The 26,478-nt window shown below is 45.0% G+C and overlaps 1 protein-coding gene across 8 annotated transcripts in view; it reads left to right on the top strand.

The window, feature by feature from the left end:
- The first annotated feature begins 334 nt into the window (after nt 1–334).
- The window catches only part of NCALD (neurocalcin delta), a 389,505-nt gene continuing 363,361 nt past the window's right edge, over nt 335–26,478 (top strand). For 3 of the 8 annotated variants that reach the window (XM_070222463.1, XM_070222461.1, XM_070222457.1), the window contains exon 1: nt 368–467. The gene's annotated coding sequence lies outside the window, so the exon portion shown is untranslated. Of the gene's footprint in view, nt 468–26,478 lie in introns of all 8 variants that reach the window. The other 5 variants (XM_005613236.4, XM_070222459.1, XM_070222462.1 and 2 more) reach the window with 5 other exon arrangements.

Here is a 26,478-nt window from a genome sequence, read left to right as displayed (position 1 = left end):
GGACCCCAGGCTCCCCCTAACCGAAGCCTAGAAGAAGGTGCTGTGTGTTCAGTCTGACCTCCCCACGACCCGAATAGGCAAACAGACGGCACCCCTTGGAAAGGACCAGTGCAGCCTGGCTAGAAGGCTGGGCGGTGGGCTAGCATTAAGGGGCACAACGGAGACAATCCTGGGGGCTGCACCCAAAGCATCCCCTGCACCTGCAAATCCCCCACCTCAGTTTGGCCCCCCTGCACCCCGGCGGTCCAGCCCACCAGGGAGAGGCTGCCCGCGGGGCCGCAGTGGGGAGGAGGGTCGGCGGCCGGAGGAGGGAGGCGGCGAGCGAGGCTGGGGCGGGGGGCGCGGCGGGCGCGGTGCGGTCCAGGGGGAGGCGGGCGGAGGGAAGCGCCGCTGCCGCCACTGCCGCCGCTGCCGCCACTGCCGCCGCCTCACCCGCGGCGACACAGACGCCGGGAGCGGCCGAGGCGGTGAGTCGCAGCGCCTTCCCTCCGCTTTTCCGGAGCCGGAGCGGAGTCGGAGCGGCAGCCGGGGCGGGCGTGCTGGGGGCGGCGGCGCCGGGAGCGGCTGCTGGGGGGACCCGCGCGCTTCGGGCGCGGCGGGCTCAGGGTGGGCGCGAGGAGCGCGCGCTTCTAGGGACCTGCTCCTTGCAGCCTTTCCCGGGTGCAGCTCCCCTGTCACTTCCTCTGTCCGTCCTTCAGTGCCTCTGAGGGAAAATAAAACAAAACCAAAGACCCTGAGGGTGGGTGGCAGGAAAGGAGAGAGCAACTTTGCAGAGAGACGCGCAGAGGCGAGCGGAGCAGGCAGGATGGGGGCGCGCTGGGTCGGAAGGGGGCGTCCGTGCGCCTGGTGGCCCGGGACCTCTAGCATCCCTCCCTGGGGTGAGGGGCGAGGTGTGAGGTGGGGGGTCGGAGTCGAGGGCACTCGCTGCTTCCCGCGCCTGCGGCGTCCGCACTGAGAGGCCGCAGGAGGCGTGTGCGAGGGGTGGGCGCCCGGAGAGGGGCTTTTGGAGCGACTGCAAGGCGCTAGTTGAATCCAGAGGAAGAAGTGGTCTGCGTTTTGGACTCGGGACCTGAAAGATTTGTGTCTCTTGCCCTCGGGGACTCGGGAAGGGGTGTGCTGGGGAGATGTGTTTGAGTGTTTTTCAGTGCATACCGATTTATTTTTAGCTCCCAGAGAAGCAGGATGTGCAAAGTGGGTTGTATCAGCCCGGGAGGGGCAGGAGGTCTCCCTGTCCGCAGGAAATACACAAGTTTCTTGCTGCAGATGCTTGCTTTAACTTTCATGACTGGAGAAAGAAAGCCATTTGGCTGTTTGAAGGTCTCCCCGCCTGGGCCGCTTTCTTCGCGGGGGTCTGTCTGAGGCTGCAGGCCAGGCCAAGTGTGCTGCTGTTGTTAAACGCTGGCTCCAAATGATGGTACATGTTCTGTTCCGTAGGGCAACTAGGGTGGAAACACACAAGGAGCACTGCCAAGGTCTGGCTTGCTGAGAAGGAAACCACCCAAGCTTGCTCAAAGTTTTCCCAGTTCTGACTGATTTGAAAATAACAGACCTAAGCAGCTGTATTACCAAAAGCAGCGGTGGCTTTTGGGGTTTCTCAGACCTAATTGCAATACTGGTGAGGTTTTTCACTCTGATTGGGACATGCCGGTGTGTTAGGGTCAAAGGCAGGATGCAAGTACTGCAAAGGAGAAGGGGGTGGGAGTGTGACGTTGAGAGTGTGGCTGTATGGGGAACCTCTTGGGGGCTAAGTACAGAGTTGGGGATGGGGCTTTGTTCAGAAGAGAAGGCTCAAGAGGCCAAAACCCAAATGTTCCCATCCTCAAGCAAGACCCCTGGAAGTTGCCCTGGAGTCTCCCCCGTTTCAACCACTGAGCGCCCAGTCCTGAATACCCACCCTCTATAAGCATCCCAGGAGAGTGGGCTGTGAGGAGCGGGCACTCTGCCACCAGACTGCTGGATTTGAGTTCTGGCTGGGACACAAGTAGCTCCCAGCCCTTGGACTCCTTACTTAACCTCTCTGCGTTTCCTGATCTGTGGCATGAGGTTGACAATAGGTGCCAAACCTGTCTCAGGCTTGTTGGGAAGATTAAATGAATTAATACACAGAAAGCGCTTCACGCAATGCTTTGTCGTTAGTAAGTGGCTTCGTAAATGTGAGCTCTTTTATGATGTTTCTTGTTGCTGTTGTATGCTTGCTTCTCGCCGTTCCTCCTGTCACCGGTTTAGTTCATAACCTCATCGCTTCTTGCCTGGATTGCTCCAATTGCCTTCATACCGGGCTCCTTGCTCTGAATCAGGACACTCTTGCTCCAGTCTGTTCTCCAAACCGCAGCCAGAATGCTCGTTTTGAAAGCATAAATCTAAGCCAGTCCTTCTGCCTAATTTCCCTCAGAGGTTTCCTGTGTCTTTCAGGATAGAGTTCGGATGCCAACTCTCTCCTGGAAGGTAGGACCTTCCCGACTCTACCCTTGTCTCCTCGCCAGCCTCACCTCCCAGCCTCCCACTGTGCAGCCTTGGGTTAAGCCGCTGACTCTCAGCACCTGTCGTCTTCCCACCCTTCCTTGTCTGGTCAACTCCTGTGCGTCCTCCCCTTCTCAGCTGCAGCGGCACTGCCTTCCAGTAGCCTTGTTGGCATCCCCTCCCCCGAGCTGACTGGGTGCCCTTGCTTCCTGCTGGTGCGTTAACCTGCACACTCTCTCGTCACTCTGTATCATCATCTACAAGTCAGTCTTCCCTGCTGCAAGTGCCTTGAGAGATGGATTGTGATTGCCAGTGATTGTTTGTTGAATGAGTTAATGCACGTCAGTCAAGCAAAGTTCAGTCCTTTTCACTAAAGCCAGAAACCAACATGGAGAATAACAGAGAGGAGGACCAAAGCAATCTTTGTATATACTACTCTACAATAAAAACTTGGGAAAATGTAAAGAATCAAAGGTTGGTCAAAAGAAATATGGCATACTATCTTGGAACCGTTTTGGAGATATTTTTTTAATTGTAAGGGGTCAGACTAACCATGGGGAAATGTAGAGGTCTGAACACTTCCCTTACTGCCCTCACAAAAAGGTCGGCCATCTCAGATTCGGCTGTGGGGGATGGAGGTCCAGCTCGTTGAAGGGTTGTGCAGTGAGTTTAGTTCTGGAGGCAGAGGCGAAGGTCAACGCATGCAGGGGATTTGTAGCCCTTCCTGGCGTTGGAGCTTCCCGTGGGGTGTGGACTTCAGCTTGCCCTGGGACTGGTGTGATGAGGACAGGAGCTCTCCCGTCGTCAAAGCTCCTCTGTTACTTTTCAGGCGGCTCAGTGTGTTCAGTGGGTGTCCTGACTGAGGCCGAGTGCTCCGCTACTGAGCTGCCAGGAGCGCTGCAGAGGGAGGTCAGATGGTGCCCGGTTCTCTGAGATGGCCTCAGAGTCCTATTTAAAGGGTCCAGGGCAGGGGTTTGTACAGCTGGGAGAGCAAAAATGCTTTTTACATTTGTAAGGGGTTGTAAATAAAGCAAATCAAAACACAAAGAATATGTGATAGAGACCATGTCTAAAATACTTACTACCTAGTTCTTCATAGAAATACGTTGCCAGAGCTGAGACAATTGGTTTCATTTTGCATGTCATCTTTGATTGATTGGTAGTGGCTGCCTGGACAGCTGGTTTGAATAGGAATCCAAGGTTGGGTCCAGGCTTAGTAGGTAAGAGTTCTGTGGTCAATTAGTGATGTCTGTCCGTTGGTGGGATTAGGAAGTTGTGGCAGACAGACCTTGTCCTCACCATCCCTCTATCTCTCTCACCATGACAGAATATCATTGAAGGACAGTCAAGGCAGAAATTAGGGACAGATCACATGAGTTAAAAGTGATCCCTAAAGAAGCCAGGAACTTTCCAATACAACAATAAACTATCACCACAGTTCACATTAATAGCTTCGACTTATTCAGTGTGTACTATATATGGACATGAGGATCTCATTTAATCTTTGTAATAGTTTTTTTCAGGAGATACTTATTTTAATTAGAACTCAATTCTGTTGCAAGTATCAGAAACCCCCAAATTCAAACTATTTTAAGTAAGAAAAAGAACATTATTTTGATTCTGATAGCTCTACAGTCCAGAGGAAGATACTTCAGGTATGGCTTGATCCAGGGCTCAGGCATCATTACCAGGACCTGATTTCTCTCTCTGTATTTCTTGGTTTGCTTTCTTGGAGTTGGCACCATTTTTAGCTCCCATTTCATTGCAGGACGGCTATAAGAGCTTCAGACATCGTGGTCTAGGCTTTAAGTCCAGCCAGAAAGTAGGAGCCTTTATTCCAGCACTGCTTGCAATGACTGCCTGTGGCTCACTGGCTTTGATTGAGTCCAGTGCCTGTTCTTGTGGTTGGGGTTCCACATGTTCCTAGGGCTTGGGCTTTGTCACAGTTTTCGTCCCTGAGCCATAGGCTAAGGAGTAGGAACAGAGATGTTTCTACAGCCGAACATTGTTATACTGTCACCAGGATATGAGCTGATGGATTTTGGATTGCAAAACAACAGATGTCCACTATAGTACTGCTGGCATTCCTAATTCATAGATGAGGGGAACAGGCTTGGGGGCACTCAATAGCTTGCCCAAGGACGCATGGCTAGCAAACAGTTCTGGTTCGAAACCCACAATTCACGCCCCTATTTAGAATTATTTGTGAACAGCACAATTTAATGTGAGTTTAATGTGAAGCTCTATTCTTTCTATTTCTGAAAATATAGCTAACTAAGCACAAGAAATGGTAAGTACTGGCTGACTAGAGGACATGAGAAAAAAAGAGGACATGGACTTTTTTGGCTGGATTTTTACTCACTTATTCAACCAATATTTTTGAGCAGTTGCTACGTCCTCAACACTGTGTTAAGTTATAGGGCGATTAATATCTGGCCTCCTATCTTTAAGGAATTTATAATCCAACTTGAAAGTACAAGACATAATTAGGGCACAGATTGGCTGGAGTGAGGGGTATGCAGGGGGAAGTGCAGGAGCTGAGTGCCCCTGATGGGGACAGTGACCTTGCAGTTTGTTTACTGATGTGTCCCCAGTACAGTGCTTTGTGTGATAGGCAGCAATAAATATTTCTTGAATACGTTATTTTTTATTGTAGTTAAATATACATAACATAAAATTTACCATTTTAACCATTTTTAAGTGTACAGTTCTGTGGCAGTAAGTACATTCACATTGTTGTGCAACTGTCACCACCCTCCATCTCCAGAACTTTTTCATCTTTCCAAACTGAAACTCCACACCTGTTGTACAAAAATTCTCCATCTCCTCTGCCCCCGGCCCCGGCAGCTGCGCACATTCTGCTTTCTGTTTTTATGAATTTGACTACTCTGGGTACCTTACTTAAGTGGAATCACACAATATTTGTCCTTTTGTGACTGGCTTATTTCACTTAGCATAATGTCTTCAAGTTTCATTCATAATGCAGCATGTGGCAGACTTTCCTTCCTTATTGAAGCTGGATAATATTCCGTTGTGTGGATGCACCACATTTTGTTTATCCGTTCCTCTGTCGAGGGGTACTTGGGTTGCTTCCACTTTTGGCTATTGTGAATAATGCTGCTACGAACATGGATGTACCAGTATCTGTTCAAGTCCCTGCTTTCGATTCTTTTGGGTATATATCCAGAAGCGAAATTGCTAGATCACATGGTAATTTTATGTTTAATTTTTTGGGGAGCTACCATGCTGTTTTCCACAGCAGCTACCATTTCACATGCCCACGAGCAATGCGCGAAGGTTCTGATTTCTCCACATCCTCGTCAACACTTGAAATTTTCAGTTTTGTTTTTTCTTTTTAATAATAGCCATCCTGGTGGATGTGAAATGTTTAATACATCCTTAAAAGTGGACTGGTTGTGAGGGGTAGTGGTAGCATCTGAATTTCCTTCAGAGGGGTGTGAGGAGCTGTTGAATATTTGTTGCACGTGGCAAAGCGTGATCAGCAAGATCCTGACATTAGAGAGAGAGGAGAGGAGAAAGGCAGCAGAGGAGTTAGGAGGTTATTTTAATTATCCAGATGAAAGAGAACCTAATAGTTTTCTCCACATCTACACAATGGGGGATATTGTATTTATCACCACACTAAATGATGTTGGACTTGGGGGGAAAGGTCAATATGGCACTGAGCTGTCTCATGGCCAAGGATGCCTCAGACAAATTGATTGCTGTTGCTAATAATAATAATAATGATTGCAAATGCCTTTATACACTTTCTATGAACACACCAGTGTTCTAAATACTGAGTATTAATAAACCCTTAAAGGATTTATCAGCCAGAGCCCCATAAAGAGGCACATGACACACTCAAAAGGGCGTAACTGAAGAAAGTTTAATGAAGGGACTATTTACAAAGACGTGGGCAAAGTTAAGGGAGATCACCAAGAGTCTCCAGCAACGCATGCAAGGCTTTACTCCCCAGCCCTGAAAGGGGGATGTGAGAGACCAGTTTCTGGAATTGCTTTTCAGTGGAGGGACACAGCTATTGCCAAAGTGTGGCCTGGCAGGGAGGCACCAGGTGAATAAGGCCCCTTTTCTCCCTGTGATCGTCTCCTGGTGCCTCCCAATTGGCCAAACTAACCAGAAGCCAGAGGGCAGGAGAGCTTGCTGGTGCAGGGACTACCTTGTGCATAGCCATCAGCCTCTCAGGGCCGAGAGTGAGTGGAGAAGGGAGGAGGGGGGATCTGGAGGGGCGAGCAGAGAGAATCCAGCATGAGGGAGCATTAGGACCACCCGTGCTTTACAGATAAGGGAACTGAAGCCTCAAGAGGTTGAGTGATTCACCCAAGGTCAGAGCCAGTAAGTTGTGGAACTCGGATGTGAACCCAGGCACATTTCTTCTGTACATCCATTTGGATCTGGAATGCTAGTTTTCCCCACAGCTGTGTGTGTTAATTCTTTGGGAATAATCTGATTTGTACAAACTTAGCTTGGCTGTCAAAGTGTAGAGTAAGTGACTGCTCAGAATTTCCACACCTCCCCCTTTTTTCTAAATAAAAACATGTATTTCATAGGTATGTTTCATAGCTGATTGATTATATTTAGATAAAAAAATCTTTTCTATATATTTGATGGGGGTGACAATCTGTGTTTGAAACACATGTGAAAAAGAGGTAAGTTTGTTTTCCTTTGCTTTTAGTTGAAAGCTCCAAAGAAGCCGACTGTAACCCGGCTGCTTAAACATTAATGCGACCTTGGGCTGTGTTAGGAGAGAGTGTTCAGGGCAGGCAGTGGTCGCTCCCTCCGCGCTCTCCTGGCTGGAGAGAATGCAGAGGGCAGCGTCCAGGTGGTGGTGGACGGAGCCCCCCTCCCCTGAGGCACGACTGAGGAGCTCTCTAGCCAGAAAAGGCTGTGTGGAGCCTCATCACTGTGGTCTCCAAAGACACGCAGCACTGCGCTGGGGACGAGCCTAGAGCTAGGCCCACTGCGAAAACAGAATGCTTTGAAAGGCCTCATATTTTCCATTCCCACAGGTTGTGAAGCTGAGGCCACCGGTGAGAGATGTGGCTGAGGGCTTGTATTCATTTCCTGTGGCCTCTGTAACAAATTACCACAAACTGAATGGCTTAAAACAACAGAAATTTATTTTCTCGTCATTCTGGAGGCCAGAAGTCCAAAATCAAGGTATCAGCAGGGCCAAGCTTCCCCCAGGGGCTCAGGGCAGAATTCTTTGCTTGCCTCCTCCAGTTTCTGGTGACTGTCGTCACTTCTGGCCTTGAGGCTGCGTTGCTCCCATCTCCGCCTCTGTGGTCTCTTGGCCTCCTCTCCTCTGTATATCTCTTATAAGGACACTTGTCATTGGGTTTAGGGCCCACCTGGATAATCCAGGATGATCTTGTTTCAAGATCCTTAACCTAATTACGTCTGCAAAGACTCTTTTCCCAAACAAGGTCACATTCACTGGTTCTGGGGGTTAGGGGTGCGGCCACCATTCACCCCACCACAGGGCTCGTGGGTGTATCCTGCAACCCTTGATCTCTGATTCTGTCACCATGCCCCTAGATTTGATTTACCACCGAGATTCTAGTATCTTTGACAAGGTAGAGATTTTGAAACGCTTTTGATATGATCTATTGAAATCTTACTCTTCCTTTAAACAACAAAATACATAAAATCTACCATCACTTGTTTCTGAAATGAAGGGGTGAGTGAAAGAGGCTGTCAAAACCACCTTGACCTTGCCTCGGCTGGAAGTTTTCTGTGCTGTGCTTTGCCTAATGGCCAGGTAAGAAATGAATGGGAGAAAGGGCCGCCACTGGCCCTCTTCTGGCTTCTCACCTGGGGCTTTCTTGGATGCTTTTAAAGTTGTAATTACTCAGAGGAAGGCTAAGGATGTTGGAGTCTCTCAGGAAAGAGACGCAGAAGCAGTATAGGCTCAACTTTCTAGGTTTTCAGAAAGCATCGGCCTAGAAATATGGTTTGTAAATGTCACCGGCCCATCAGTGAGACTTTTAAGCACGTGTTTTCAAAACTGAGTCCCAAACTGGGACCTATGTGCATTGGGCACACGAGGCAAGGTCAAGGGTAGCTTTGGCTGTTACCTGGCTAATTTAACGACTATAGTTTATCAAATAGGGTACATCAAGAGAGTCCATCCCAGAGCATAAATTATTCTGTTTGGTTGTCTGCAATGATCCCATTAACTGGGTGAGAGCCAAAATCCATTCTCTCTGTGCTATGGAGACGTGGTTGTAATTAAGGTCCGTTTCTCTCCCGGGGGCAGCTAATTTCGGTTTCTCAGCCACTTCGCAGTTTGACTTCAAAAGAGAAAGAGGAGAGGAAAAAAGGTGAAATGTCCCTCCACTTTATTATGTTATATATTCTGCTGTATCATTGTTACTCTGGTTAATATTAACTTTGGATCTGTTTGCTTTGAATAATATACCTGGAATACTGTGATACTTACAGAATTTAGTCTCCCCAGCTGAAGGAAATGGTTTGCTTGGCACAAGATTGGCTACATAATTTGTGAAGCCCAGTGTGAAATGAAAATGTGAGACCCTTGTTAAAAAACTAAGAATGTTGAGATGGTGTCAGCACAGCAGGAGACCGAGCGTGCATGGGGCCTTGTGTGACTGCACAGGTCACCTGCCCATGAACAGACTCTGGCCTCACTTACATGCTGAGGATGGCATCTTCTTGCTTACACAGCACCTTCTTGACCCCAAAGAATGACCAGGACAGTTCGCTCTGCCTCAGTTGGAGCATACTCTTCTGTAGGGGCAGGGGTGCAGCAAGCAGGCCGGACATCTCTTGTTGGCTCCTCTGTGTCCTCTCTCCTCCCTTATCCACCTGGCTCTGTGCTCTGAGAGGTTGATGTCCACCATCAGCATCAGTGGCCATCTTTGTCTCTGATTTCTGGTGTAATTTGGCCAGTGGTGGGTCCAGCCCACCATTGGGAGAGTGTGAGGAGAATGAGATAGGGTGTTTATTTCCCCTGTTTCCTCCTGCCGTGTTGTGTGCTGCTGGTTGGCTTTGTCTGAGTGGCAAAGGCCACAGCTCCTGCCAGGCGTCCGCTCCATACAGCCGCCTCGTTGTGTTCCTTTAACCGCTCCCTCCCCTCGTACACTCAAACCTAGAGGTGGTAATGGCTTCCTGCTGTTGCTAGGCTTCATTGCTTTCCTGAACCCTTTATTGCTCTCTTCTCCATAGCCTCTTCGATAGGACTCCTCAGGAGGATCAAAGAGCTCCCTCTGTTTTCCTGCCTGGGCCCTAACTGATTCAGAAGCACTTTGCCACGGCTTCACCACACCGTGTCTGCTCCAGAGTGGAGAGAGAAGCTGATGGCTCTGATGATATGCGATTCCGTGCCAACTCCTGGCGAGGCTGGGCGATCAGGAAGCAGTATATCCCCATCACAGTGGTGGAGAATGTGTGCTTGGGGGTCAGGCATGCGCATTCTCTGGTATGACTCTGGGCAAGTCATCTCATCTAAAGTGAGCATAATGATAGTTCTTCACTTCTATGGTTGTTCTGAGCATGAAGTGAGAGCACGTGGGCACAGTGCCGGGTATACAGTAAGTGCTCAAAAAGCACAGCTGCTTTTACCGTTAGTTCTATGGAGTGTCTCCCTCGGGGGAAACTGTTGACTTTGTCTCTCATTTGAACTAAGGCACTTACAGTCTAGACTATACCAATGATTATCAGTTTTTCACTGTTTCCCTGTTGTTTTGGGGTTATTTCTATTTTCTCAACCAGATTGCAGGTCAGGGATTCTGTCTTATCACTTGCTCTGTACTAATCTAAATCCCAAGCTAGTAGCTGGCACATTGTTAAGTGGTCAACAAATATGTCTTGGCTAAATATAAGGTGACCATATAATTTATTGTTCACACCAGGACACTTTTGAGAGTGAAAGAGGAGAGCTTTCTAATACTTACACTAAATGAAAGGCACAAACAGGGACTGTCCTAGGCCATCCAGGCAAACAGGGACATATGGTTACGCTGGTTAAGTGGGACTTAAGATAGTTTTCCAAATATGTTTTAAAATTTGTCAACCTACCCTCTTTTGTATTAGTCTGCCTTTGGTTTATGAGATAAAAACATGAGATTTAAACAACGTGGAAAAAATAATTTAACACTTGCAACAGACTGTTGGCCTGAATTTGAAGCAATGGTCGGGGCTTCTCATCCAGAGGGAGACCTCCTTTCGTACCTTACTACCCTACGATACACTGGGTGCCTACACACAGAACTTCCTTCTGTACCTACTTTTTTTTTTTTCCTATGTAGTCTTTAATTATGGTCCTTCTTGAAATAGTGATCATTTATGTTCAAAAATGGCAAAAGTAGATTTATATATATATATTTTCCCGAATATCTTTGTCTGTATTTCTGGTTGCCTAGGTGACATTTCCAAGAGAATGCGTGCTCATCTGCTATTATTAAAGCAGAGATAAGATGGTGACTATTTTTAGGCCCTTCTATACCTTTCTTTTTCTCCACCAGGCCACTTAATTGGTTTATTTTTTCCGTTTCCATTATTGGAAGGCCATGTATAGCTTCCTTCCTCTGGTTCTAATTTGGCGGCTGGTTAACTTTTTGAAAATTGACGGAGCAATTCAGTGCCTTTTTCATTCAGAATTACTAAATCTGTATTGAGAGTCTATTTATTTGGTTAGTTGATAACAGTTGTTTTTCTTATGGGTTGTCCAAACCAAGCTTAGGCAATGGATATTTTTGGTACAAGAAAAAAAGAATGCAGAGGCAATCTGAAATTCTGTAGCGGAAAGAGTACATCCACTCTGGGGCTGGATTAACCTGGTTTTAGTCTTAGTACTGCCAGTCCTGGAGCTGTGTCTTCAGGTGACAAGGGGGCAATAAATCGTACCTGCTTCATGGGGTGGTTGTGAGGTTGAGGACGTTGCGTGGGCTAACGCATGTTAAGTGTGAGGCGCTGCGTCTCGCTTCTAGAAGTCATGCCATGCTGGGGCTGTTCTTTAACATCAAAGGTACCAGTGCACCACCTTTCAGAAAATAATTTTATGCAAGATATTGCAAATACTTAAATTTACTAAAGAGAAACATTAGGGGGATCATTTTCTTTACTAAAATGCTTTTCTGCTTTTATAAACATTTCAGAGAATTTCTTTCAATGGTGAATACACCATTGGGTATATTTATGGTACTATTGAAATTAGAAATCTCTAATTTACCCCCACACTTTTAGGAACATAACTGTAGTGTTATTACCCATAATTCAAAGGCAGTCAGTGTTAGTCTTTGGGATATTTTCTTTCATTATTTTTATGTGAAGTTTTTTTGTAAAGATTTATGTAAAGATATATATGATACATATCTTTGTAGGGCTCTGTAAGGGATTTTGAGTGTTTGTTTGACCCTTGTATGCACCTGAGGAGGACGTGTATAGCCTAAGTCATTGTTAGGAATAGGGCCTGAAATACTGCAGATGGGGATCTGAGATGATTAATTTGGGTAATATGGCAAGTTTGAGAGGAGAGATGGACTTTAATCTGTTGTTGTGGAAAAATTGTTTAATGTTGGGATGTTGTCCTGACTAGGACTCCTTCAGTTCTCATTCTTTTACATTGTTATTCTATTTTGATAAATAGATCTATCATTTATCAATTAGATTTCTCATTTGATAAATGAGGCAGATTGCCGCATCATTGCCCTGGAGTTTGTCTTGCTGCTCTTGAGGATGGAGGAAGAGGAGAGGAAGCAGACAGGCAGACGCGCACACACACGCACACACACAATCACGTCTCTTTAGACACGTGACCTGAAGTTCCTAACAGGACATTTAAAGTAAGAGCCCTTTGGTGGGGTTTGCTCTGTGACTTGTTGGAAGGGGAGGATCAGGATGTGGGAAGCCTGTGATGTTCAGTTCCCACCACCTCAGCTTTTGGAAAACACGACGGCCATTTCCATGTGGGGCCAGAGCACAAGCAGTGAGAATCAGAAGTCAGTCCGACCTCTGAAGTTTCTTGAGAGAGCAACAGGAAGGCTTTGCCTTGTATTTTTCTAATCTAGACATTTAAAATGTATGGTCTCCAGCCTTTGGGTGCTGTTCCCTCTGTACCCTCACCCACACTGTTATAAAAGTAAGGCATTATCATGAAACAAAATCCACACAATATAGAAAATTAGAAAGAAGAAAAAACATCACCTGTAATCCAAATATTCAAAGGCAACCAGAGTCCATATTTGGAATATTTCTTTTCATTATTTTTTTTTATTTTTTGTGAGGAAGATTGGCCCTGAGCTAACATCTGTTGCCAATCTGCCTGGGTTTTTTTTTCTTCCCCAAAGCCCCAGCACATAGTTGTATATTCTAGTTGTAGGGCCTTCTAGTTCTGCTATGTGGGGTGCCACCACAGCATGGCTTGATGAGCGGTGTGTAGGTCTGTGCCCAGAATCTGAACTAGTGAACCCTGGGCCACCGAAAGCAGAACGTGTGAACTTAAGTACTCAGCCACAGGGCCAGCCCTCTTTTCATTATTTATTTATTTATTTAATTTTTTTTGAGGAAGATTAGCCCTGAGCTAACATCTGCTGCCACTTATCCTCTTTTTTTTTGCTGAGGAAGACTGGCCCTGAGCTAACATCTGTGCCCATCTTCCTCTACTTTATATGTGGGATGCCTGCCACAGCATGCCTTGCCAAGCGGTGCCATGTCTGCATCCAGGATCTGAACCGGTGAACTCTGGGCCGCCTAAGCGGAACGTGTGAACTTAACTGCTGCACCACTGGGCTGGCCCCTCTTTTCATTATTTTTATGTAAGGATTTTTTTCTTAGTTATATGGTTATATTTATATATAATTATAAAATTATTTTTTCATTTAAAAACATACCCCAAGCTGTGATGTTGTGAAATGATAAGAAATATATATTTGGTCTTTGTCCCCAGTTGCTGGCAAACAGCAACTAAAACCTTGGAATTTCTGTGGGATAAGGGTAAGAGGAATGTCTTTTGTTATTCATAATAAGCCCCTTTCACCTATATCTGAATTTTTGCTAATGAGGTGATTCTTGGAAGATGGGAGTTGGTTGCCAGAGAAACCAACCAAGTAATTAGAGGGATGGAACTTTTAGGTGCCCCCACCATCACCTCCAACCTCTAGGGAGGGAAAAGGGTCTGGAGATTGAATTCAATCACCAATGGGCAATGATTTAATCAATCATGCCTACATAATGGAACCTCCATAAAAATCCTAAACAGTGGGGTTTGGAGAGCTTCCGGGTTGCTGAAGACGTCAAGGTGCTGGGAGGGTGGCGTGCATGGAGAGGGCATGGAAGCTCCTGAGCCCTTCCGCTAGACCTGTCCTGTGTATCTCCTCCATCTGGCTGTCCCTGAGTTGTACCATTTATAATAAACTAGGAATCTTGTAAGCATACTGTTTTCCTGAGTTCTGTGAATTGTTCCAGCAAATTACTGAAGCTGAGGAGGGGTCGTGGGCACTCCTGATGGACGGCCAGTTGAGCTGATTGGTCAGAAGCACAGTGACAACCTGGGACTTGCAACTGGCGTCTTGTGGGATTGAGCCCTCAACCTGTGGGTCTGCGCTCATGCTGGGTAGTTAGTGTCAGAATTAAATTATAGGACACTCAGTTGGTGTCCAGAGAGTTGGAGAATTGGTTGATGTGGAAAATATCTTCACACATTGGTGTCAGAAGTGAAGTATTGAGAGTAAAAGAAATGCAAGTTTTTACTTTTATAAGAATTTTGCTTTTTCTTATATATTCTTTGTAGACAGTGCTTAATTGGTCATATCATATGCCATTGAATGGGTATACCTCAGTTTACTCAGCCATTCCCTTATTGAACGTTTGGTCAAAATTTTAAATATGTTTTTGCTATTATCACTTTTGTGCAATAACTTTCTCTCTATGTGAGATTATATTATTGGATATATTTCCAGTGAATTTAATAGATTGGATGCTTGAACTTTTAAAAAATTTTGACTCATTTTGCCATTTGCTTTCCAAATGGGTTAATTCATGCTGTGTGATTGTGCTGGTTTCATCTTCTTTTTCCTTACCTTGGATATCATCACTTTGAAATTCTTGGTCTAATTTGGTAGTGGAAAATATTTTATTTTCCTTTATATTTCTTTGATTACTAGTGAGGCTGAACATTTGTTTTTCATATTGTGCACTAGTTGCATTTCTTCCTTTCCTAATTTTCTGTTACATGTTCTTTGCCCTTAGATGTGTTTCTCTTCAGTTAAAATGAAAATTTTTATTTTATTTTTTCAAATTACAAGTGAGGACAAAGATACACAAAGGAGATGTTTTCCTGGCCCGTCTCTACTCCCATGTATGCCAGTGTTAAAGGCCTGGGACGTGTCTCCCCACGTTTCTCCTTGTTTGTGCATATAAACACATAGCTTTCTAAAGATACAAAGGGGGCTCATCTTCTATTACCAAAACAGTCATACTATACACATTATTCTGTAACTTGCTTCGTTTTTCACTTAAAAATATTTATCCTGGGCATAAGATCTTTAGTAACATATGATAAAATACCTTTGGCCACATTTGGTGCAGCTGTTTCCCCAGTGCATTGCTTGCCCATTGACATAGTTTTACATTGTTAAGTGGGCAAATGTTTCAGTACGATTTCTTTCCCTGCTAGGACAGCCTGCTCTATTATCTCATAGGGTTTGGTAAATACACAGCTCTTCTTTGTACTGGTTTTAAAACATTCTTAACTTAAAAAACTGTATTGGGGCTGGCACAGTGGTGCAGCGGTTAAGTTCGCAGGTTCTGCTTTGGCGGCCCAGGGTTCGCTGGTTCAGATCCTGGGTGAGGACCTACTCACTGCTCATCAAGCCATGCTGTGGTACTCATCCGACATATAAAGTAGAGGAAGATGATCATGGATGTTAGCTCAGGGCCAGTCTTCCTCAGCAAAAAAGGAGGAGGATTGGCAGCAGATGTTAGCTTGGGGTTAATCTTCCTCAAAAAAAACCAAACCCATATAATTATTTAATCCAACTATTTTGTGTAGAGTGAGGAGGAAATGTGGTGCTCAACTGATTATTTTTCTCCTTTAACTTACTAGCCAGTTGTCCCAGCATCTTTTATTGAATGGTGCTTTTTTTTCTTTAACTTTCCATAAAGTAAGTGACTTCTCTTATTTGTGCATTTTGTTTCCCAACTATAAACTAGTGGTGTTATATTCTGAAGGGTCTTTTCTTAGTAAAGGAAAATTTCGCATTTGCCTGGAATTAGGTGGTTATGCTGAGAATAACGTGGTCCCCTGGGGCCCCAGATCTTTGCCTTGTAACTTGAACGTCACGCTGCTGCGTGTGGGGCAGTCTGCAAAGTGCGGAATCCGAGAAGTATAAGTGCATGCACTAACGATTTTTATTCCATCTCGACTGTGTTGCCGTGAGCTGGTAGGGCCACAAATATAATCTCATCCTGCAGGTAAAGAACCCAAGCAAATCTCCTGATTTACTCAGGGTTAATCCTGCTTTCCAATCTGATAGTTCATTGTTTCATATTATGCTATCTGCTGTTCTGGTCTTCCTTCCGCTTCCCTTTATTTTTTAAAAGATTGGCACCTGAACTAACATCTGTTGCCAATCTTCTTCTTTTTTTTGGTTTCTTCTTCTCCTCAAAGCCCCCCAGTATGTAGTTGTATATTCTAGCTGTGAGTGCCTCTGGCTGTGCTATGTGGGACACCGCCTCAGCATGGCTTGATGAGCGGTGCCACGTCTGCGCCCAGGATCCGAACCAGAGAAACCCTGGGCCGCTGAAGCGGAGTGCGAGAACTTAACCACTGGCCACGAGGCCGGCCCCTGCTTCCCTTTTATAGTGATAAATTTATCTTTGAAACTTCAAGTCTGGTTGGCTAATTTGATCACCATGTGGGGAATCTCAGGAAGGTCATAAGGTTAGTTTTGCCTAGAAATGAGGGCTCTTCCGGGACCATTATTATTATTATTTATTCAACAAACATTTATTGTGTGTCTGCTCTGTCCAGGGCACTATGCCAGATGTTGTGGGAAATACAAGATGAATAAAACAGTTTTCCTCTCCTCATTGGGTTTACATTCATTCCTTTAGCATTGTTCTAATTACATTTATTAAATTGAGCTCTTTACTAAAGGACATCAATATTTCGTGTTGTACTCACTGCACTATCTTGAAACCCCAGTGACAGGGGATGGTGTTGTCTATTGAGCAAGTGTCAGGAGTAGAGTGCGTTGATGCTGTGTCACATTCAAAGCCCTACTTTGAGGGACTTAAAACACGTGTGGACTTGACCGACGCATATTTTATCAGCTAAGATGGGCCTGGAGATCTGCAGTATCAGTGTCTCCTGTTTCTCAATACACTTTTCGGCCCCAGCTTCTCTTCCTTTGGATGTTTAGGTTACTCATTTGGTCAACCAGGTTCTAAAAATAAACCTAGAAACTCTGAGAGTTTCTTTTCTCGGCTGATTGATGTGTGTTTTTGTGTATCCCAAACTGCGCTGTGTAACTATGTACTTTTGCATTATGTATAGCACTTAGCAACCAACAGTGGAAACGAAAGCTAGGGGCACAGGCCGTCCCAGCTGAGCTGGAGGAACTGGCCAGCTGAAGCCTCAGAGAATTCTCCTTCCCTCCCCCATGCTGCGCTCTGTGGCCCTGGGGTCCGCCCTGCTGGCCTCGAGTTCCTGCTTTTTGCCTCCTTGGCTCGTGGCTATAGGGGGACCAGAGGAGGGAGAGGAAGGACCCCTCCACTCTCCCCTCTCGGATCCCTTGGCTGGTCAGTGCTGGGGTGAGGGAAAGAGGGCAGGACTGGCCACCACTGAAGTCCTGGCACCAGTGACAGTCCTGTAGGGTCAGAAGTGCTGAGACACTGTCTTATTTGGAACTCTGAGTGCATTTCCATAAAGGAAGGTCACATGTTGTGTCTGGACTGTGTGGGACCCACAGGACAAAACTCTGTGATTCCTCAGAACTCTGGGTTAAGATGGCTCTTTGAGGGTGACATAGGTCAATGCTTAGAACATTGTGAGGGGAGAATACATTCTAGATTCCAAACATTCCAGGTTAGGAAGACAGTTAGAACATGATCGGCTTCTAAGTCGAGGGACTAACCGTAAAGTCAAAAAGCGGCTTATTCCCACGTGGGAATGTCCTCTTGCCTGAAACATGGGCGTGTGACAAATGCACTCAGCCCTTCTGCCCCAGCCCTTTTCTGGAGCTGTAAAAACATGTTAGTTTTCTGATTTTTAGAGGAGCAATTGTACTAAAAAACTAGCATCCTGATTGTACCAAAAGAAGGAAGACCTTGGGAGTATAGATTTAATTCCTTATTGCCTTTTAGCAAAAAATGCAAAACCAAGCACACGAGGGCCTCTGTGAAAGGCCCTTATTCTTTTCCCTAAGAAATCTAACTTCTGTTCCTTCCTCAGGACTCCTGTCTGCCTCTTCTTCTTTGTGCATTTTAGGGAACAGATTTGAAGAATATTTCTGTCAATTTTTTTTTCGGTGGAAATAGAGATTGTTTTCTAAATAAAAAGATTCTTTGAAAGGTGATTTGTATCATCTTTCTTTAGAAAATCAGTTTTGTTTTTTTAAAGGCTGGAAAGCCTAGGTCAGCAGTTTAGAATGATTAAACAATACTCATTTGGAAAGGGACAAGGTCTGTACAGTTGCTTGTGTAGTTTTCACAGAAGGGGACAAAACGTTAAAGAGTAAAACCCCTAGTCTCTAGGTGAACTTTTTTTCCAACCTCAGAAGGGCTGAGCCTGCTGGGAACAGGAAGTAGGCGCAGGACGGCTGTTTGAGTAATGAGAGAAGCTTCTGGATTTGCCTTAGCTGTTTCCTTCACGCTGAAAGCCAGGGCATTGGCTTCTGCAGACATTCCCCTGCTTCTGTGGCATCTGCACCTTTTGCAGGGCACACGCACTGCACACAGGCATCTCCTCCACAGCAGCGAGGAGTTGCAGAGATAGCTAGAGCTGTAGAATGCAATCGAAGACCTGGCTAAGCTTCGAGCAGTTGCAGACAGAGAGAGAAGTCTCGGAAGTGGGCATATCAGCCCTGTATACGGAATTAACTAGTCCTGAGGGTCAGTGCGAGACCCGAGAGAAACAGGGCACAGCACAGAATGAGGATGAGAACGGCATGTTCACTTTCATGTGCCACTGGATCAGCACTTTCACGTGCCACCCGGGGCTCACGTGCCACCAGGTGCCACCCCATTAAAGAGGATTTTACATTGTAGTTATAGCTATACGTTGACAGTTTTATATGTATTGTTTAAAAATATATTTGTACTTAAGTTAGTCGTTTAATAAATTGTTGCTTTAGTTTGGGCCCTCTCAGTGGTCAAGGACTAGGACGTCACTCAAACTGATTCAAGTCCAAAAGGCTCATTGTAACAATGACCACTACTGTCATTGTGTTGTTCTGAGTACATTATCTCACGGACTCTTCTGCCCTATGACAGGAGGCAGTGTTATCATCCCCATTCTACTGAAGAGGAACAGGCTTAGAGAATGCACCCGAAGGCATATGGGTGGTAAGTGGGAGTCAGGACTCACATCTGGGTGGTCACTTGGGAGCCATAGTCTCCAACCACCGTACTGCTCTGCCCCTTGAAAGGATTCTGTGCTTGTGAAACAAAGAACAGCTGGGCCTTGTGGGGGCCACAACAAAGGACTGGAATATTGGGAAGGGAGTCATTATCTTTCTCAGAGGTCATGTGGTCTCTGGTCAATTGGCTTCTCTCTTTTTCTTTCCTATCTTCTTATCTTGCTTCATTTTACATACGGCCCCTGAATGGCCAACCCATAAGACTGCAGCCTGAGACCTCAATTTGTAAGTAGGAGTTTCCTATTGGTCTAGCACATTGAGCCAGGCCGCAGGCCAACAGAATAATCAGCTGACTTTGAGTTGACAGTTCATCCCAGGTCTATTGGTGGCCTCCAGCACTTCTCCAGAACTGGTTCCCCTAGCAGGGGATTGTGGGAAGGCAGCACACACTGGAATGGGAAGTCGTTCATAGCAGGAAATTAACATCTCTGGTACAAGCTCATTTTATACTTTAATACTTTTAGAGTTAAATAATTCAAGTTTTTTTCTATCTTTATAAAGTCTCAACTTAAAGAATCTACATCTGCTAAGACTCTTCATGTTAGAAATGACAGAAAACTAATTCAAAGGGGCTTCAAGAAATAAAATTAATTGATTCTTTTAATTGGAAAGGCAAAGGCTTGGCTGGATCCAGGTCTCAAACAATATCATCAGAAATCTATCTTGTGCCATCACTTGGCTCTGCATTCCTCTGGGTTGGTTTCATCCTCAGCCAGGACATCCCTTCATGATGTCAAGACACCAACAGAAGGAAGCTTCAGGCTCATCTGTTAAGTGAGCTGGTGGAGCTTCTCTTTCCCTATAGTTCCAACAAAATTCCCAGGTTTTGATTCTCATTGTCCTGAATTGGTTACATGCCAATCTCTCAACCAAATATGGTAGCCAGGCTGTTTGGTTAGGCCTGGGTCACTGTCCACCCCTGGCGAGGGGTTAAACCACCCCCTCATTCAAGCACATGGACTGGCCATGGAGGAGTATGGTCTCCAGCGACAGTCCTGAAGAAATGGGAATGGATCCTGTCCAGGCAAAAATAACCCATGTCCACTTTGGAACACTTTCAGATGTATTATAAATAACTGGACTTCCATAATCAAGGTTTGGGGGCACAGGGTAAACAGTCTGGGTCACTGACTTTATCTGATTTGTATGTGACAAATCCAAAGACCTAAGAAATCCGAAGTGTTTAGAAAGGCCTAGATCTCCTATGTGTTTCAGGTCATTAATCCTGAAAGATGATGCTGTTAAATAAATGAAATTATTATTAAGACTTGCGTCTTTTTGAGAAAGCCAATTGCAGGATGGTTTTGTCTTCAATTTCTGATGAAGCAGGAGGATGAGGCTTGAAGGGCCCTTGTTAGGTACCCTCTATTTAATGTTCAAGCTGTTCCGGCATTGAAATGACTTTGGTGAATTACAGAAAGGCTTTGCATAAACTTTTAGCAGCACCTAGGACTTCAGACCCAGTTTATCTAGGTAATGATTAAATCGCCTCATTTATGTATCAATGATCTTAATAACCACTGGGAAATAATTGCTTAGTTTTTAACTATCTCCTAAATCAGGAACTTCAAGGCCAAGGGAGGTTAAGCTAGCAAGTCCTCAGGCTCGCACGTACAGGTTGAATCTGTACAACCTCAGGTCTTGAATAGTAGTGTATATGTCTATGTGTGTGTGTGTGTGTGTGTATAACTTTATGCTGACAGGAATTGCCATATCTCTTTCCTTACTGTGCCTACTGTAATGGTCCCAGATGTCCTTTGGAACAAATGATCAGCTTCTTTTGACTATCAAAGTTTTGCAGACACTTGCTGTAATTTCTTTCACTTATTTAAAGTTTGTATTTATGGGATTAAAAAAGCTCTCTCATTTGCCAAAATGTGTTTCTTCTCTTGACTTTCATTTCATGGTGCAGCTATTATTTGGTTTCATGCTGGTTGGAGTGTCTCAATTGCAAACAACAGTTCTCACTCTGGCTGGCTTACATAGAGAGTTTTTAAAAGGATATTAAGGAGCTCACAGAATTTCTGGGAGGACCAGAGTCAGACTTGGAGGCCATGCAGCTGGGAACACTACACAAATTACACCACTGGTGGCTCCAGTGGAGACCTTGGTATGGCCACCACAGAGCATGGTCCCTCTGCTCATAGCACCAAGGGAGTCCTTCTGGTGGAGCCCCATCACTATTTCCTCTGAACCTGGGCGTCTGTCTGCCATGCTCCACCAATCCCCACTACGGCGAGCTCCACATGGTACCTCCTTCTTTACCCCGACTCTCTTCTGAAAAGAGTTTTTGCATGGATGCTGCTGATTGGTGGAGCCCAGGTCATGCGCCTGCACCCTAAGTGCAAGGTAGGCTGGGGAGGCGAATTCCTGACTTACATCTAGGGGGGGTGTGGACTCATAAGGTAGAAAGTTTCTCAAATGTGGGAGCAGTCTTCAAAAAAATGCTGTTTGGCCACAAAATATGACAAATCACTACACTTACCTCTGGATATCTTGTTCTAAAACAGTGACTACCATCTTAGCAGTAGGGCTGTTCCCTACTGAGTATAATTTGAATGACCCCAGGAAGGACTCTCTGGCCTGAGGCCTTATGGGAGATTCGTTGCTTTTTATTAAGCGGCTATCCGGCTACCTCTCACCACCCGCCTCTTTACTGCCCTTGGTTGCCTCATCAGTAGCAGCTAAATCAGTCTCCATCCCTTCCCTGCATGGAAGCAGGGGCTGGTCTAAAAAGCAAAAGTGAGGCATCTGATGTTCAGAAAGTGTCACCCTCCTGCCCAAAGTCACACAGCCTGTAAATGATTAAAACTCAAGTTTGTCTCTAGAGCCTACTCCTCTAACGACCCTGCAGTACCGCCTTTGAGCCAGGCACGCGCTCTGACATGAGGATTTTCCTCATCAGTAGTGTGTGATAGGGAGCCAGCTGGACCTCTGCGGAACCCCACACTGTCCCTCTGCCCCCTTCAAGGATGATCTGTGCAGCGTGGGTGAGGGAGGTGGAATTTATCTTGTGCCTCTGCCACGGCTAAGCCCCTGATATAAACAGGAGATGGATATTATTAGTTGCAAATGGAAGCTTAAGACATGTACTGGAACTTTCCAATAATGTGGTTTGCTTTACAGTATAATTTATTATTAGATAGTACCATGGACTGAGTTATGTGCCCTCAAATTCATGTATTGAAGCCCTAACCCCCATGTGACTATATTTGGAAATAGGTCTTTTAGGAAGCTAGTTAAGGGTAAGTGAGGTCATAAAAAGGAGTGGGGCCTTAATCTGATAGGACTGGTGTCCTTAGAAAAAAAGGAAAAGACACCAGAGATCTCTGTCTCTGTGTGCACAGAGCAAAGGCTGCGTGAGGCCGCAGGGAGAAGGTGATCATCTGCGAGTCGGGAAGAGTGCCTCCGCAGGTACTCCGATGGAATCTCGATCTTGGACTTCCAGCCTCCAGAACTGCGAGAAAATAAATATCTATTGTTTAAGTCGCCCACCCCGTGGTCTTCTGTTATGGCAACCTGAGCAGACTGTTACAGGCAGATTTGTCTTAAATCCTGAATGGGGAGGTAGGAATGGTAGTTGCTTAAGCAGCAAAAGCTAGAGGAGCAATGGGACCTGCAGGTGGTGAGACCACATCTGGTCAGGGGATCATTAACGGCTTCACCAGAGCCAGTGCCATGTGAAATGGGCATGGATGGAGTCGGAGTGCCTTGCAAGGAGGGTAGCTTAATGGTTAGGAGCATGGGCCCTGGGGTCTGACTTTCTGAGTGTGAACCCTGGTGGTGGCTTGCTAGCTGTGTGACTATGGGCAAATTAACTCTTCTGAGCCTTCATTCTTTTAAAGGGAGAATAATGACAGTACCTATCTCACGACGTTGGGGAAATGAAATGAAATAATGCATATGAAACTATTAGAGCTGTGCGTAGCCTGTAGGAAGCTTTCATTAAGTTATTAATATTAGTTAGTAGTTAATACTATTTTAACTGGCAGAGAATGGGGTAGGGTGTGTTTGGGGAGGAGAGAGGTGCCAGTCACAGGCTGAAGGCGTGTGAGAACAATGGAGGGAAGATATGGCACGCATTTTGTGAATAGCTGTGTGGTTTGTCTGGAGCCCAGTTCACCAAGACTCCCTTTCTCTGAGTCTGTATTTTCCAAGAAGTCTCTTTTTGGAAGAAGTTTCCCAAAAGGGACTTCAAAGCAGAATAGAAGCCTATCCTGGCCCGCCTAACAATATGTTTGTCCTTGTTTATGAGTAAATTGGCCCTCTGGTTTATCAATCTGTGTCTTGAGCATTTGGCTGGCATGAGTCAGTCCCCCAGAGTCTCATCACCCCTGAGGCAACTGATAAAATCAAATTCCTGGAAGTGCAGAGCTGAAGACCAGGCCTTGGACCTGTGGTGACCCCTTGGAGGCAAAGACATTGTGAGGCCCAGCTGGAAACAGAGAACTTGCCCATCTCTGTCTCTCCTCCCCTTTGCTCTTGCTTTAAACTTTTACAGCGTGACAGGTTGAACCCCAAACATCTGGTGGGATTGGGCAAAGCCAGGCACACCAAAGAGAGATGCTCATTAAATGCTTCTTGAACAAATGAAGAGTGCTCACGCTACTGACACAGCGTGCAGTGGAATGGGGCAGGAGGGCTCACTCCTGGAAGCAGGGGTCTGGGTTCTGGTTCTTTCCTTCTCTTACTGTGTGCCTTTAGACAAATCCCATAACAAAGCCTCAGATGCCTTACCTGTGCAGTGAAGATGAACTCTTTCCCCCCTGAAGGCAGAAGATGTCTCTGCTGGCTCTAACACTTATGCACTAACAAGATGACTCCCCAAAAAGGGTTGAAGATATTACGGCACAACATGTTTCCACCATGTGTAATCCAAGGGGAGCCACAGGGTAGTTGCTGCCCTCTTCTGCCTTCTGTTTGTTTCGTGTTTGCTTTCCTTGTTGGCCTACTTGAAATGAAGCTAGGTTGTGTGGGCGGAGTGTTAACAGTGGGGAAAGTGGATGTACACAATTTTATGTATTATCCACTATGCCCATCACAACATTAAGCATATAAAAGATGCTAAATAAACACTTGTTATATTGAATTGAATATCACTGCTTAGCTAGCAATTAATTCAAATTGCATTCTTATACTAAAGACATTATTTGCTTTATCTACAGAATAGGAATAATAAGATAAACACAAACAAAAAATAAAACTGGTTATTTTGAAGATAGAGGATGTGTTTTAAGGCCTATTAGTTTGGTTCCAGAGTTGCATTTATTTAATAATGACTCATGTTAGTTTGTTCTAAGATGTTTTATTATTTTGAAATTATCACCCTCTGACCCCTAACTTCATGAGATAGAAAATTAAAACATTGATTTTCTTTTAAAATTCAGGACCCCACATTCCCATTTGCAAGAGTTAGGGGTGTTAATCCTGCTAAGTTGTCCTTCATGTGATTTGAATAGATGCTGCTCACATCTTTATTCCACCGTTTCTTCAATGGAGCATTCATTTCTTGTCTGAGACTAATGTGGGAATCTATTAAGCTGGCCAATAAATGAACAGTCTGTTCTTATATGTGCACAAATTCTGAAGGCTCTCATTTTAGATACATAAAAGCAAAACTAAATACACATAAGCACACTCCATTTCCACTTATTTGTGGCTTCCTAGACTCAGGTTATGGTTGTGATATACAGTGGTCTCCCCTTATCCACGGGTTTTGCTTTCCGCAGTTTCAGTTACCCGAGATCAACAACCTCGAAGCAGGTGATCCTCCTCTGGCGTATGGTCAGGAGGTCAATAGTAGCCTAACACTATGTCACGGTACCCATGTCATTCACTTCACTTCATCTCATCACGTAGGCGTTGTATCATCTCACATCATCACAGAGAGGAAGGGCAAGTACAGTGCAATAAGATATTTTGGGAGAGAGACCACACTCACATAACTTTAATTACAGTATATTGTTATAATTGTTCTATTTTATTGTTAGTTATTGTTGTTAACTGCTTTCTGTACCTAACTTATAAATTAAACTTTATCATAGGTATGTTTGGATAGGAAAACATAGTATAAATAGGGTTCCATACTACGCATGGTTTCAGGCATCCACTGGAGATCTTGGAACATATGCCCTGTGGATAAGGGGGGACTACTGTACTCATGTGCCTTCCTTCGTGAACACATAGGCTGGCCACCCAGGCTGGAAATAATTCCTCTGCACGAGCTGGTGCTGTTCAGGACTCAGGTTCCTCCCCTGGAGCAAGTGTGGCCTTCCTACATAAAGAGAATGCTGTTAATTCACTGTCTAAATCAAAAAGATGTGTGCTAGAGGCCTGCAGACATGCTTTATTTGACTTGTAGTGTTTTTCACACCTTCAAAATTTGTTGCCAACTTAAAAAGGAAATAGAAGATGTCTCATAAGAATGTGGATTTCAGGCTCCTCTTGAAAAATCATAATATCTGCCTATAACATGGCACATGGCAGCAATCGGCGAGCTGAGCGAGCCTGTTCTGTTTAGAGAGGACACACACACTCTAGCTCACCAGTCTCCATTCTTGCTGCTGTCATAGACTCTGACCGGCTTCACTCACCCACAGGCCTGCTTGCCTCCATAAGCATTTGCATTTTTTTGATGGTAAAATATACATAAAATTTACCATTTTAACTATTTTTAAATGTACAGTTCAGTGGTATTAAGTACGTTCATATTATTGTGCAGCCATCACCACTGTCCATCTCCAAGCCTTTTTCGTCTTCCCAACTGAAACTCTGTACTCATTAAACAACAACTTCTTTCTTCCCCCTTCCCCTAGCCCCTGCAATCACCATTCTATTTTCTGTCTCTATGAAGTTGACTAGAGTAGGTACCTCATTTGGTGGAATCATACAATATTTATCCTTTTGTGACTGGCTTATTTCACTTAGCATATGTCTTCAAGGTTCTTCCATATTGCAGCATTTGTCAGAATATTTTTCATTTTTAAGTCTGAATAATAGTCCATTATATGTATCTGCCATATTTTGTTTATCCATTCATCTATTGGTGGACACTTAGGTTGCTTCCACCTTTTGGCTATTGTGAATAATGCTTTTGTGAACGTGGGTGTACAACTATCTGTTTGGGTCCCTTAATCATTTGTGTTTTTTGACAGTTCTCATGCCCATTTCCCAGTTGTGCCCTTGTAGCTCCCGCTTGGCTTTCTTCTCTGCTCTCCCAAAGGCAAAGCTCTCTAGGACTGGGCTCCAGCTCAAAGAGTTAACCTCTATGAGAAGCTCTGAGAAGGCTTCTTCAAGACATCTCATGAAAATGACTTAGATTCTTTAAAATTGTAAAACTAGTTACTGTGGGATTTTCAAAACTTAATATCACATTAATAAAAGCATCTGGAAATAA

Source organism: Equus caballus, chromosome 9 (assembly GCF_041296265.1).
Source record: "Equus caballus isolate H_3958 breed thoroughbred chromosome 9, TB-T2T, whole genome shotgun sequence".
Classification (NCBI taxonomy): domain Eukaryota; kingdom Metazoa; phylum Chordata; class Mammalia; order Perissodactyla; family Equidae; genus Equus; species Equus caballus.
The sequence above is the reverse complement of the archived record's forward strand: the minus strand, read 5'-3'. Positions and strand labels throughout refer to the sequence as shown.